The sequence below is a fragment of the Lynx canadensis genome, chromosome A2, assembly GCF_007474595.2.
Source record: "Lynx canadensis isolate LIC74 chromosome A2, mLynCan4.pri.v2, whole genome shotgun sequence".
In the NCBI taxonomy this organism is placed as follows: Eukaryota; Metazoa; Chordata; class Mammalia; order Carnivora; family Felidae; genus Lynx; species Lynx canadensis.
Genome location: NC_044304.2, coordinates 30918500 through 30932893, shown reverse-complemented (window position 1 = coordinate 30932893; position 14394 = coordinate 30918500). Strand labels below are relative to the sequence as shown.

The 14394-nt window shown below is 39.4% G+C and overlaps 1 protein-coding gene across 2 annotated transcripts in view; it reads right to left on the bottom strand.

Annotated features, from left to right (window-relative positions):
• The window catches only part of SYNPR (synaptoporin), a 314555-nt gene that overhangs the window by 141006 nt on the left and 159155 nt on the right, over positions 1 to 14394 (bottom strand). The gene's annotated exons all lie outside the window — the stretch shown is intronic.

Here is a 14394-nt window from a genome sequence, read left to right as displayed (position 1 = left end):
GTTTCTGAGAAGGAGAAAGAAGAGATAGGTAAAGATAGGTAAGAATGTGCTGGAGATTTCAGATGGAAGAACAACTGGAAGCAAGGAAATCAAAAAGAAATCTGAGTTGTGTGGAGGAGAGATTGAGAGATGCTTCAGTACGACTCTCCTAGAATTTGGTAGTTTTGCCTATAAAGAAAGTGGAGAGAGAAGAGTGTGGAAGGAGTATAAGGTTTTCCATTGAAGAGCCTGGGAAAATGACAGTTTTGCTGCCAGAAATGGGTTATGAGGAAAGGGAGACAATAGGTAGCCCTGTTTTGAAGAGGCCAAGTTCAGATGAGATTGTGATAATCAAGTGAGCATATTCTATAAGTGAGATAAGAAAACTGGACTCACGAATTAAGCAACACAGTAATAAAATGATAGTTGGGTACTCAATAGACTGCAAAAATGGTTATAATTCTTTGTAGCTACTCCCATCAAGAGATGGGGTCTCTTTCCCCAACCCTTGAATCTGTGATGACCTCATGACTTGCTTTCAGCAACAGAATGTGATGAAAGTAACTTTCTAGGTATATCAAGCCTAAGCTTAAAAGGGCTTGCAGCTTTCATGCTCACTCCACAGAACCTCGAGATTGCCATGAGAACAAGCTAGCCTCATAAGTGATGAGAGATAAATTGCCCAGTCATTCACATTTTCCCAGCTGGCAGTTGGCTAACCCCTAAAAAGACAGCCACCTTAGTAACCAGAAAATGACCATAAATGCATCATGACTGAGCCCAGTCAGGACAAGCAGACATACTACCCAGGTGAGCTCAGGCCAAATTGCTGACCCACAGAATCTTGAGCTATGTAAATAGTGTGGTTTCAACCATTAAGTTTTGGGGTATTTTGTTATGCAACAAAAACTAACTGACAGAGAAACTCTGAGAGAGAGAGAGAGAGAGAGAGAGAGAGAGATAGAGACAGAGAGACAGAGAGACAGAGAGAAGCAGAGGGCAGTGCTAAGTAAATCACATAAATTCAAGGAAGAATTAACCTAACTAGCAGATTTTACAAGATTTTATTAAAGCAGTAATTCAATTACCTCATCATGTATCAAAAGCAAACAAAGTGTTAATGCCTCAAATACCCTGATTTTCACAAAAGGTGCATGCATATTAGGATCAGGAGACAAGGTGAGAAAAAAAAATTAATTGAGGGTCTTGAAAGGAGAGAATGATTCATAAGAAGTGGGTTGACACTTCTACCATTTAGAGTGAACAAAGGCAAGAGGAACAAGTTAATATTAAATTTATCATGTCAGATGTCATCAGTAATACCCAAAGCATCAGCCCGGAGTAATCCTCCATTTGCCAGGCAGGAGCCCAGTCAGGTCATGGAGACTTCCTCTTTCCTGGACGAATGCTTGCTAAATATTCAATGTGTTCCAAATATGGTTTGAGCTCTGTGGGTCTGTGTAGTTCTTCAGGAGAACCTCTTCCTGCCTTCTTAGGTGGAAATTACAAATTAGAATTTACAAATTAGAATTTGCTCCACCGAGACTTTTGACCCTTTATTAAGTACAGGAATTTAATGACTTTCTTATTCTTCAGATCCTTTCCACTTCTTCCTGCTTTCTAGATGATAATGGTAGTTTGTCAGATGATGAAAAACTTGAAGCTGATTTCAATCTTACTTTGACCTAATTTATTTTGGCATATGCAAGAAACATCACTGAAGAGCTAATTAAAATGTACCTTCTGTGCTTCTGGTGCTATGTTCATTGGTAAGTTCTTGGCTGTTCTTAAGGTTTAGGGGGAAAACAGGGACCTGTTAAGACCTTAAGGAAGAAAAATAAAATAATAAAAAGGGATCCTTCTAAGTGGACATACCAATTTGATAGAATAGAGCTACTAGAATAAAAAACACAACTTATGGAAAATGAAAACTATCCTTGTAAAGTTAGCACTGAGGAATTATCCAGGAAGCTAGTCCTTACCTTAGGAGACAGAAAACAAGAGGGCTCTGATCATGTATCACAGCCTCAGATAATTTCTGGAGATGTACTCTGAGACAGCTAAAGAAGGCATTCTTAGCTTGGAGAGTGATTACCCCATGTAGGGAGAAACTTTCAAAGAAAGGCCCAGGTCTTTAAGCAGTCCTTCCTTAACACCCAGCTGGGCTGCCCCTGTGAGACAGCAAAGGCAAGCACACTGTGCAGGCTGTTCTAGGGTCTAGGGGTGGACTCTTGAGTCCGGAGTCATGAGTTCGAGCCCCATGTTGGATGCACAGATTACTAGAGTCTAGGAGTGGACATGGCTCCATTGGAGCCCAGTTGTGTTCTAATTGTGTTAGAAGAGTTAATATAATAATTAGATATAGTTCTGATATTTTTTCTCTTTTAACATATTGTCTCTAATATTTTCATTATTAGATGGTAGTATTGTTTGTGGACTAGTGGGATAATGAGAAGGAGGGATGTTACATCTTTAAGGTACATTTGGACACTTAGCTCATAGAATTCACTAAGATATAATTTCAATTTTGAGTGAATAAGAATAAAATTGTTCCTATATTTAAATCAGAGGGTATTAAAAAAAAAGATATTAGGAGTAGAATGCTTTAAAAGCCCGTTCTAAACCTAATGTAAAATTGGTTTGGAAAATTCCATAATAGCTTAACAGGTTTGTGGGCTTTTTAAAAAAATAGATGTACAATTGTTTGGAAGCTGATGTTCCATGGCTCATAAATTCTATTTGCTTGTATATTATTTATTCCACTTTCATCCTTAATACCATCATATTTAGGCAATGGTAATAATTTAAACCTAAATAACCTCAACAAGTCCCCACAATGCAGAGAAATGACATTACACAGGCCATTCACTATCCTGGAGCCCTTACCTTTCTTTTATGAGGCTTTTAGGGATTGTCAACTAAAGAGATGTTCTATAGTAGAATTCATGTTGAATTTGGGAAGAGAAGACCTGAGTTTGATTCTTCACATCACCACTTACCAGTACTAAATCCCTAGTCAATGGAAAATGATGAATCTTTTGTGGTCTTTTTTTGAGAAAGGGAGATATTTAAAAAATGTTTATTTATTTATTTTGAGATAGAGAGAGCGAGCAAGCACTCAAGCAGGGCAGAGGTAGAGACAGAGAGGGAGACAGAGAATCTCAAGAAGTCTCTGTGCTGAGCCAATGCCAGGCTGGAACCCATGAATCGTGAGATCATGACCTGAGCCAAAACCAAGAGTCTGATGCTTAACCTACTGAGTCACCCAGGCTCCCCATGGAAATGAACTTTCTAAGCTACAGTTCACTTTAATTGATGGAAACTCAATATACAATTAATCTACTTGTTTCCTTGGTATTGTTAGTATCACATGGAATGACACATCACAGTCAAGTATTCAGTACCATGAACCTGCCATTGTCAAACTTTCTATGGGAAGATGGAAGGTTGGTACCAGTTGGTCATCAAGCCTTGAATCAATTTCAATTCTTCAAATAGGATAATTCTAGATTTTTAGGAAATCCTAGAGAGAAAATCTGAAAATTCACAAAGATAAAAAAATAGTTATTTACAGTTCTAAAGCTTTGCTGTAGGTTTCTCTTGATACATTTAAGTTTTAAAAATATGGGTTTGAAAGAATGACTTGATGTATATTTCTCTATCGCTTTTAGCATGATCCAACATTTTGTATTATTTGTTTATTGCCCTCCTCCCCCATCTCCAAACCTCTGAATAATACATAACACTCCTGCATTTCCAGTGACTGGGAAAGTTCCTTGTACTTAGTAGAATCTTAATGAACATGTGTTGAATGACTAAATAGATGAATGATTGAAATGATAAGATCTACATGCTGAAATTAAATTAAACATCACTTCTACAATTTTCAAAGTGGGTTTCTATTTATAGCAACTAAACTATAATTTCATCATTATGTCATGATATTATAGATAATTTGAGAGTAATTTTGTGAAATTTCATTTTGTTTAACAAGCAATAATAACAATTATGATTTAGTTAGTATAGTACTATATGCCACATACTTATAAATACTATTGAGAACCTTACAACAGCCCCTCATTCTCCCATGGGGAGAATTCTTTCCTCACTTCACAGATAAGAAAACTGAGGTTCAAGAAATATAAACCACTGGACTAACAGTCTCACAGGTAGTGGGGAAAGGGAACCAGAATTTGAATCCAAAGTTTGGATAGATCCAAAGTATACATTCCACAGTGATAGTTTCTCCCAAAAAAAGGATTAATTAAAGGTAAAAACTAAATGTGATATAATGTTTGTCTGATAATGTTTTTATTGTGTCCTTGTTCTGGATAAATACCTTACCTTGTGCTGCATAAATTACATCTTAAATTCTAATCTGACAGTCATTTCCTCTTAGTGTTTAAAGACGTTATTACACTATATTTTGGTATTACTGCTGCTCTGAGAAGTCTACTTTTAACCTAAACATCATGTAATTAAAAAAAAAATTTAAGCTTATTTATTTTGAAAGAGAGAGAGAGAGAGAGAGAGCAGAGGAGGGGCAGAGAGATAGAGAGAGAGAATCCCAAGCAGGCTTGGCACTGTTAGCATAGAGCCTGATGTGGGGCTCAAGCCCATGAACCATGAGTTTATGCCCTGAGCCGAAGTTGGACGCTTAACTGACTGAGCCACCCCGGTGCCCCTAAACATCATTTATAATAAACTCCCCAGGTGATTCTGATGTAGATGGTCCATGGTCCATGCTAGGTGAAAAAGATCCTGGAGGTAAAAGAGACTCAGTTTCTATAGAATCTTTTTTTCCCAGCAGCTTAGGGCTCTTATGGTGGGGAGAGAGGTGGTGGCAGGGAGGTGACCCTTGATACCATCCACGAGGAGGGCTGAGGTCATCCTCACTGAAGAGGCAAAGCAAAGAAGATCTGGGGAGCTCAAACAACTGGTCAATGAGCATCAAAACCAGGGCTGGAAGCCCAATCTTTTAACTTGTTCTACAGCTGACTTTCTAAAACTTAACTGTGCAGGTCGGATCAGCTAGAGATCATCTAAATGTAGATTCTGACACTAAGTCTGGGCTGGAACCCAATATTCTGCACTCCAAGAAGCTTCCAGACGCTGCTGATGTGAGGTGGAGAGCACAGAGCTGGGTGCGCGGTAAGTGCTACATACATGTCAGTTATAGGATCTCCTGGCATGTTGTCCTGTTGTGTGCGACCCTCATTCAATATCCCTACACTTATGAAAGGACTCCAGGTCCTTCAGGATTTTATGGGCTCCAATTCTTCCTCCTTTTAACACCTTCAAAGAGTTGTTCTGAAGAGTGAATGAATTAATATGCATAAAGCACTTGGCGCTGTGCCTGTCACACAATTAGTACCCAGGATGGCTTAGCTTTTAGCCCTTACTACGAGGGTAATTAAATCACTTTTGAGGGATTTTTAAATGGACTCTTCCCCCATTAGACTGCAAATGTTAGGAGAGTAGGGACTACATCTGTTTTAGTTACCTCTGTATCTCCAGTTTTTATTTAAAAAAAATTTTTTTTTTACCATTTTAATTTATTTTTGAGAGAGAGAGAGCACAAGTGGGGGAGGGACAGAGAGAGAGAGAGGAAGACACAGAATCCAAAGCAGGCTGCAGGCTCCAGGCTCTGTGCTGTCAGCACAGAGCTCAACGTGGGGCTCGAACCCACAAACTGTGAGATCATGACCTGAGCTGAAGTCAGACACTCAACGGACTAGCCACCCAGGCGCCCCTGTATCTCCAATTTTTAAAAAAGATTTTATTTAAGTAATGCTACACCCAACATCGGGCTCAAACCCATGACCATGATCAAGAGGTACATACTATATACCAACTGAGCCAGCCAGGCGTCCCTCTGTATCCCAAATTTTACCACTGAGCCAGGCACATCATCACTGCTCAATAAATAGAGTAGATGGCATAAATGAACGGCTGGATGAACAAGTAAATGAGTGAATGAGTGAGAAAACATCCTTGTCTTCCACAGAACAAAAGCTGAGAAACACTCTGCTGGAGGACAGAGGAGGAAAAATTATCCTGGGGAACTGGTCTGGGAGAGGTTTGGAGAAAGTGTTTCCCAAATTCCTTGGATGATGAGGACTTTATGAATACCAGTCTTGGGGTGAAAAGGTAAGCCGAGGGAAAGGAATCTGGGGAAGGATTGCCAGCAGATAATGGTCTTGGAAAAAAATATGAGCGAACTGAGGTTTCTGATCAGATGTGTCAGGAGGTGCTTAGAAGTAAATAAAATATGAGAAATGAGAAACTTGTGAATTTCCTGCATCAGGTGCTAACATGGAATCCAGCGCAGGCATTGAGAGCCTTTCCCTGAGCATTTGTCAATTCTCTCAAGGAGCTTCTGGGATCACATAGAGAGAGGGGAGGATTAAGGTCACACAACTATTAGAACATGATGGACCGATGTCAGAGGTCATGTCGACCCACTCTCTCACTCAACACAGCAAATGGGTTATGCCTGGATGGAAGAGAATGAGAAGGTTCCAAGGGAGTAGAAAGAAAAATTCAGGGTCATTTCTTAAGATGAACTGATCATAGGGAATTGCTTTACCCATATTGCATTTGGTTTTATTACAGTTATTCCTCAGCGATGATACTGTCTCTGCAATTTATAATATGGATATAAATCTCCCTTTGAGATGGAATTGCCCATCAAAGCATTTCCAGACTACTTTAGACACATCCCATAACTGCAGTCATTTTCCTAGTAGGCTGAGGAAACATTTCCCCTAACCTCTTGCACTCATCAGGGCATGGAGTGAATGAAAACTGATAGCAGAATGGCCTTTGCCTGCACAAGAAAGGAATTAATGATAGTGACAATAGTGATAGCAGATAGGCACAATAGCATCTAGGCCTGCAAGGTCTCACAAGGCTTTCCTATATTGTCTATGACAGCAATCCTCTCCGCAATTCTAGGGAGAACAAGCATTATTTCCATCTTACAGATGAAGAGACTGAGGCTCAGAGCAGACAAATGAATGGTCTAAAGCCATGCGTGGGCGTAAGTGGCAGAGCTAGGATTTGGACCTTTCATTCCAAGTCAGTTCTCCAAGACAGTGCAAGATAGTGCAGGCAGGAGACATTTCTTGATGGGCATTCTGCCAGAATAATATGCTTACAAAGCCTTTTACCTTGGCAAATGTGCCAAGGGTCTCAATACTTACTGACACCTTTAAAAAAATTTTTTTTAATGTTTATTTCTTTTTGAGAGAGAGAGAGACAGAGAGAGACAGAGAACGAGTGGGAGAGGGGCAGAGAGAGAGGGAGATACAGAATCCAAAGCAGGCTCCAGGCTCCTAGCTGTCAGCACAGAGCCTGACACGGGGCTCAAACCCACGAACTGTGAGATCATGACCTGAGCTGAAGTCAGATGCCTAACCAACTGAGGCACCCAGGCACCCCTTACTGATACCTTTTAACAAGGATATGGGCACATGTACAATATGAGCCCTCCTTCTGGAAAAGCCATGCATCTATTCAAGCTCAGAAGCATGTATGATGAGTGCTATGGGAAATTACCACCCATCCTTCGTGTGTTCTCAATGTCTTTCACTCTTCTAAGATCCATCAAGGAGCTCCATTACTCTGGAGCTTCTAATGAGGCTAGAAACATGGTTAAACTCACCCCAAAGATTCTTGGGTGTACTCAATTAAACAACTAGGGACCTAACTCAGGCACCTAGACATCTGGCAACAACCCAAAACATGCACATTTCTGCTATGTGCCAGATCCATAAACTGGCCTTTCCCCATTTGAAATGATTTTTCAGGTCATTTGTCTAGAAGGACATTAAGCTCTGCTTTTGTCTTCCTTCTGTGCCAAATTCACCAGCAGGTCTTGAGAAACTCAACTCACCTCTTAGGGCTTCAATTTTCAGACTTAAAGAAATTAAGCTTTGATATTTTACAGTCATCAAAAAGAGGTCAGACAGTTTGGGGGTGTCATATTTTCCTGATGGGATGCCGATTCATACAGTAGGTCCATCTGACTTCAAAAGCTAGACTTGCTAGACTGATCTCTAGGGCTTTCTGATACTTTTGTAATGTATCACCCTATATTCCATCAACTACCGAGGAAATTCTAAGAGTGTAAATGGACTGTCCCAAACTCCTTAGCTAATAAATATTGAGGCAGAAGTCAAATCTAGGCTTTCCATCCACTACTACATAGCATTTATTTCCAAAATAGCCTCAAAAAGGTGTGCTTTAAATATACTTCCCCTCCTTTTTAAATTAAATACTATAATTCTATAGAAAAACACTGGAATTTTAGTCAGCGTATGCGAGCGTGAATCCCAGTTCTATTCATCATTAATTGCAAGAATTTAGATATATGGCCATTCTAAATGTCCATTCTTTTCCATCTGTTAAAAGTTTGTAACATTTTAGTACTGCCTCGTTTGCTGATTGCTGGGATGAAATGAGACAATGTAAGCCAAGTGAATGTGGTGAAGTGCTATACAGAAGTATGAGATAATAACAGTAAAAAAGACTTAGAGATATCTTGCTTGTATTTGTTGGGCAAGTTATACAGAATGTTTGGGGAAAACAACGCAATAATCTTGGGGTGAACCATGCAGCAATGCATCTGAAAGTAAGAAAAGTAGAAATGAAATGGGAAGTTTGCGTCAAAGCAGATGATGATCACTGACGCTTCTTGCTTAGTGGTTCTAAACCCGGGGTTACTGGGCATTGTCTGCAGACCATTTTGGTTGTGACAACTTGGTGGGGGTAGTTGTTACTGATATCTAGTGGGTAGAGGCTAGGCGTGGTGGGAAACATTCTGTAATGCATAAAACAGCCGCTACATCACTTAATTATCTGGGACAACATGTTAATAGTGTTCAGACTGAAAAATCCTGGCTCATTAGATCCTCTAGGTACCCTCTCAGTTTATGCATCATCTTCTTTATTTTCTGGCCCTGTCGAATCTTCTTCCCTTTCTTTCTACCCCAACACTGGGCAAGAATAAGAACAGCCTATCAAATCTGAGAATCCCTAGAAGCAATAAATAATGCTTATAAGACACATGCTTTGCATGAACTCTTTCAGCTACCCCCTTCAAACCATCCATTTCAGCCAGACAGTAATCACATCAGTAAATACATGGATTCATTCTTATTCCTTCTCTGAGCATGAACAGATACGACCAAAAGCACATATTTCCTGCGAATGTCTTACTAAAACAGTTCAATTATGCTTTTAAGAAGACACATCCTGGGCCATGAAATAGAAACTAGGTGTAGGTGAGAAAATGGAAAATAAAAGGCATTTAGTTCTGGGAGTGCAAATATTACCTGTTAACCACTGTATCTCTCATGCCTAGCATGGTGTCTGGCTCATGGCAGGCATCCTTAAATATATGATGAATGAAGGAAAGCCTGGTGAAGTCAATATTTCAATCTTTCTCTCATATCTTCCCCCAAGTAAATTTTTTTAAATTTTTCAGTTAAAAAAATTTGTTTTAAGTCTTGACCATTCAATTCACAAGAAAGCAATTTGAATGCCATAGGTCTTGAAAAATTGTATCCATTTTTCTCCCTTATGGAGATCCAAAACCAGATAAAGATATATGGGTTCATCACTGAGAGGCAGATAACAATATTGTGACTTAAAAGTCCTTGCAATAATAATTCGTATTGGACACATTCTTTTTTTCAAAAAAAAATTTTAACATTTATTTATTTATTTTTGAGAGACAAGAGAGAGAGTGGGGGAGGGACAGAAAAATACCAAGACACAGAATTTGAAGCAGGATCCAGGGTCTGAGCTGTCAGCACAGAGCCCGACACAGGGATCACATTCATGGAACCTTGAGATCATGACCTCAGCCAAAGTTGGATGCCTCACCAACCGAGCCACTCAGGCGCCTCTGGACACAAACATTCTTAAGGCCGTGTTATACCAAAAATAAAATGAACCTGAAATATTTGTCACATCTTTGCCAGAAAGTCTACACTGAGACAATGTGTCATAACTTGGTGGGAGGTTTTGAAGATTCCGTAAGCAGGGCTAAAGAGGTCACGTGGAGACTATCAGTAGAAGCCTTTTGTGTCCAACACATCAGTACCCCAAAGGACCATAATGTCAGTGATTATCCAGTTATATTGGCCAGCCCAAAGCTCCACAGTGAACTGACTGCCCTGTGTTGGAAATAAGCTTTCCAGAAACTAGTGGAATGTGTTTCAAGTTGCCCCAGAACGATTTTCCATTAGTATTTCTGGCTAGAACCTGTGTTAAAAAATGACCACTGTAAAACATATTAATTATGCAGATCCATTAGTCGGCAGAGTAGAAAGACCGAGGTGTTTCCATTTTCAACTCATCCCTACTCTTTAAACATTTAAAGAGACACCCATGACCAAAAACCTCTTCTAGAGGATTTAGCACTTCATGTACTCACATCAAGCTCAAAACCCTCACTGATTCCATTTTCTTACACAAGTAGGGAACAGGACCACCAGCTCTGTTTGTAGCACCAGCTTAGAATGTTTGATGACAAATTCAGGACTACTCCAACACTCATTACGTCCTACACCAGCTGCTTTCTCCTTTCTTAATAGATCATTTTTAAGCTCTTAATGATCAATGTGTTTAAGTAGACGTATCCACAGCCAAAGAAAAAAAAAGAAGGAAACATAGGTAAGATCAGGTACAACCTCTACTGCTATTTTATTTTGGATTTGATCATCTCTGTGAAGAAAGATGTATCATGCAGATGGAGACTGAAATACGATACGCTTCATAAAACTGTCTTTAAGTTTAGTTTTAAGGAAGAGCCTGTATTTGATGAGCACTGTGGCTGAGCACAACATATTTCATTACAGTAAAAGTGCTCATTTGCTGTCTCTTAATATATTTAGAATCTTCATAAATACTGTTGGAAAAAGCAGATGGATTTAAATGTCTTTATCCTGACTGGCTCTAATGCCACACTTTCTGATTAAACCATCCAATTATTATTTTTTTAAGAGCAAGAAAAAGAAGTAATAGAGAATCAATAAGTTTCCAAGCTTGCCTCTGACAAAAATGACTATCATTCTGGAAACATTAGATTGTGTACTACACTCGGAATTCTTTTTAATTAACTGGGTGTCTACACCAGGGCAGGAGGTGGGGAGCTCAAAGGCTACTGCTTATTAGACACAGCAAGTCACACGAAGAAGTCAATATGTGTCAACACCTCAAACCTTAATTCTTAGTGTGCCCATTGTGTGGGGGGTGGTTTTTTTCTTTGTTCATTTTTTCAGATCCCTCTGGTTTTTGGTGAAATATAGCAAGGGTGTCCTGAGCTGGGTTCTAGCTTCTGGTAACATTTCCATCACTCATAATCTGTTCTCTCTCACTGGAGGGAATAAAATGCAGCATTTAACAGACTCACCTCATGACTAGTGTGCCCTGCCTCCAGTCCGAAAACTGGCAGTTGAGAAGAAATTTCAAACATATTGATTCTATGTCAGTCGCATTTTTCCCCCTATAAGACTCAACCGAATTTTATTGGCTTAAATGGATTTCAAATGGGCAGCCCAGTGCTCAGGTGCAAAAGAATGCATTTGGGGACTCTGGATTTAAACTTTGTCACGCTTCTCAGCATGCTTATCGGCAGCTGTGTTCATTTTTTAATGACCCAGGTGGTACAGTCACTTTGCAATATTCTACCTGAACTGCCACCTCAGCCCGTTCCAGCTAGCCAGAAGTGAAAGAAAATCATGCTGGGGTGAGTATAAGGAAGATGAGAATTCTACAAAGTTCTCCACAAATAAATCGATTCGGCTGCAATTGCTTTTTACATTTGCATCAACGACAAACCAGACTTGAGATTTTGAGATTTGGAAGTTATCGTCCCATCTTTATTTTTACCCTATGTTCAAAAGATTGAAAGTCAAAGGGATGGATTTCTTCTGATAAGTTAAAAAAGCTACCTTAATTTAGCCACTTCTGCATATATCTTTCCGTAGGCTGGCTCCCTTTCGTCAAGTCCACATCTTTGTAGATACACAAGTTGAGTGGAAATAAAACACACATTCTCCAGTTTCAAGCACATAATTAGCTTGGAGTCACAAAAGCACTGCCTGAGAAAAAGGAGGTTATGCAGTGTCGGAAGGTGGGGAGAACAGTAATGAAAATATGGTGTGTTCTTGTAAGCCCCAGCAAAGCATTCCAGTCTAGGAGTTGATTGAAGATGGTCTGGTTAAAGTGAAGCCTTGACAGAGGGTAGAGATGAAAAGCATGGCTCTAGAATGAACCTACCTGGTTCTGAGTTCTGTCATCATCAATATCATCATCATCATCATCATCATCATCATCATCATCGTGTTGCCCCAAGCAAGTTACATACTTGCCCTAGGTCTGTTTTCTTATCTGAAGAATGGGGGGGGGGGGAGGGTTGTGTTATCTCCCTCGTGGGATTGTTGTGAAGGTTAAATAAGCTATGTAAAATGCTTGGCACAGTTAAGCATACAGTAGGTACTTACTAAATGGAAACCACTATTAACATTCTTTATTTTGCTAAAAAGAATAAATTATCTCATTGTGAAACAAAAATTCCCTGGATTACCTTCCCCAACATGGCACGGTTTTTTTATTCCTTGGAATAGATTACAACAGTTTTTTGGCCATGGCATGTTGGAGTTTTCTGAAGGGATGCTTTTAAAGACCATGCACACTAACCCGAAGTCAAACTAAGGGTCCTGACCTATTGAAGATACAGATGCCCCATTGCCCTTCCTACATCAGTGAGTCCAAGCACGCTTGGAGGCTTAACACTTTTGTAAACTGGCAATCAAGAGGCAAAAACAGATGCTTTTATGCACGGGGTGCTATCCACCTCACATCTTCATTAATCTATATTACTGCACAGCTTCAGGTGATGATAAGCTCCATTTTTAGCTAACAACTCTGTACATAACCTGTTACAAAGCCATGAAAGGAGAAGGATAACAAAAGGCATTAGGGATGTTGGAGGAGAGGGGATGTGGGGAGGGAGAGGGATGTTCAGTGCTCTTGCGTTTGTTTAGCCATAAATGCCAACAGCCCAAGGATAAAAGTTTTGTTTGTTTTTCAATAAATGATCTGCAGAAGAACACTTGGTTCCAGTGAGGATTTATGGCATCGAAAGCTGTTGTTAGTAAAACTGTGACCCTGCTAACAGGCAACAGAAGTTCATGCGGGTTTGTAGGGTTTTTGAGGCTGAACTAGATTAATCGAATTCAAAATTCTGTTTGTAAGAAAGAGTAACTTTGTTCCAGCACCCAAAGGGTGTGGGAGGGGCAGAATGCCCCAAAGAAAGTAGATTTGAGGATCAGTGCATTCCTAGACACTCATTACTAGTTCCATGAGTTGCCCTTAGAAGATTCAGGATCTGAATAATTGCTATTCTGAAGATTCTACACATAAAAGGTCTGGGCATACACATGATATTCCCAACTTGACTTTCAAAATCTTTGAAAAATATATAGTCAGACCTCATCTTGTTTCTCATTCAAGGGTGCCTTTAACTTTCATTATAAATATATTCTCTAATTCATTTCACCATGAAAAACCCTGTGCAGACTTCTTGGTTGTGTAACATAAAGAGAAACTTAAGGCATCAGTTTGTTTCTGTTAGAGCAATTACTTAATCATCTTATCATCTCTGTCTAGGGTAATTATATTAACAGATTTTCTCCCAGACTTCTGAATTAATAACAAAGAACTCAGACCTTCTAATACTCTCTGGAAACAAAAGAATAATGCAGCTAACTAGGTAATGCATTTAAAAGTCATCACTAGTTTGAACTTAATAACAGCAACTTTTGTCCTAATCATCTTCAGATACAAAAACATGAGAGCCAGGGCTGGGCATCTGGCAGAAGGTGGCACAAATACACAGTGCAAAGAAAGACAGAAGAGAAGCAACAGCCAGTTGTGATTCCATCTTTTCACGGAATGCTAGAGATATGACTTTAATGATCTGAACACTTTTCACAAATTCAGTTCATTTAAAGGTGCACATACCCGATCTTACAGGGAAACTCATCTCATTCATTACACCTTTATAAGACCTTATGAAATTAGCATACCCCTTTCGGCACTGCATAGGATATCTGCTAGCTATTTATGGAGTTTAAGAAATTCTTGCTCTGACACTGACGAAGAAACTTTAATTAAAATGGTAAGGAGGTTGTAGCAAAATGAATAGACTTAGGACATTAAACACTCCAAAGGGGAGGGGTGGGTAGAATGACATTACATTTTTATAAAGCCAAATATAAGTTTGCTTAAATAGTTTCCTTACTATGTTAAAAGAAACCCGACACATCCTTCCACAACTAAGGTAAGCATCGCACTATCACATAGCACAGCCTCTTTGACTTAAAAATATGAATATAAGAA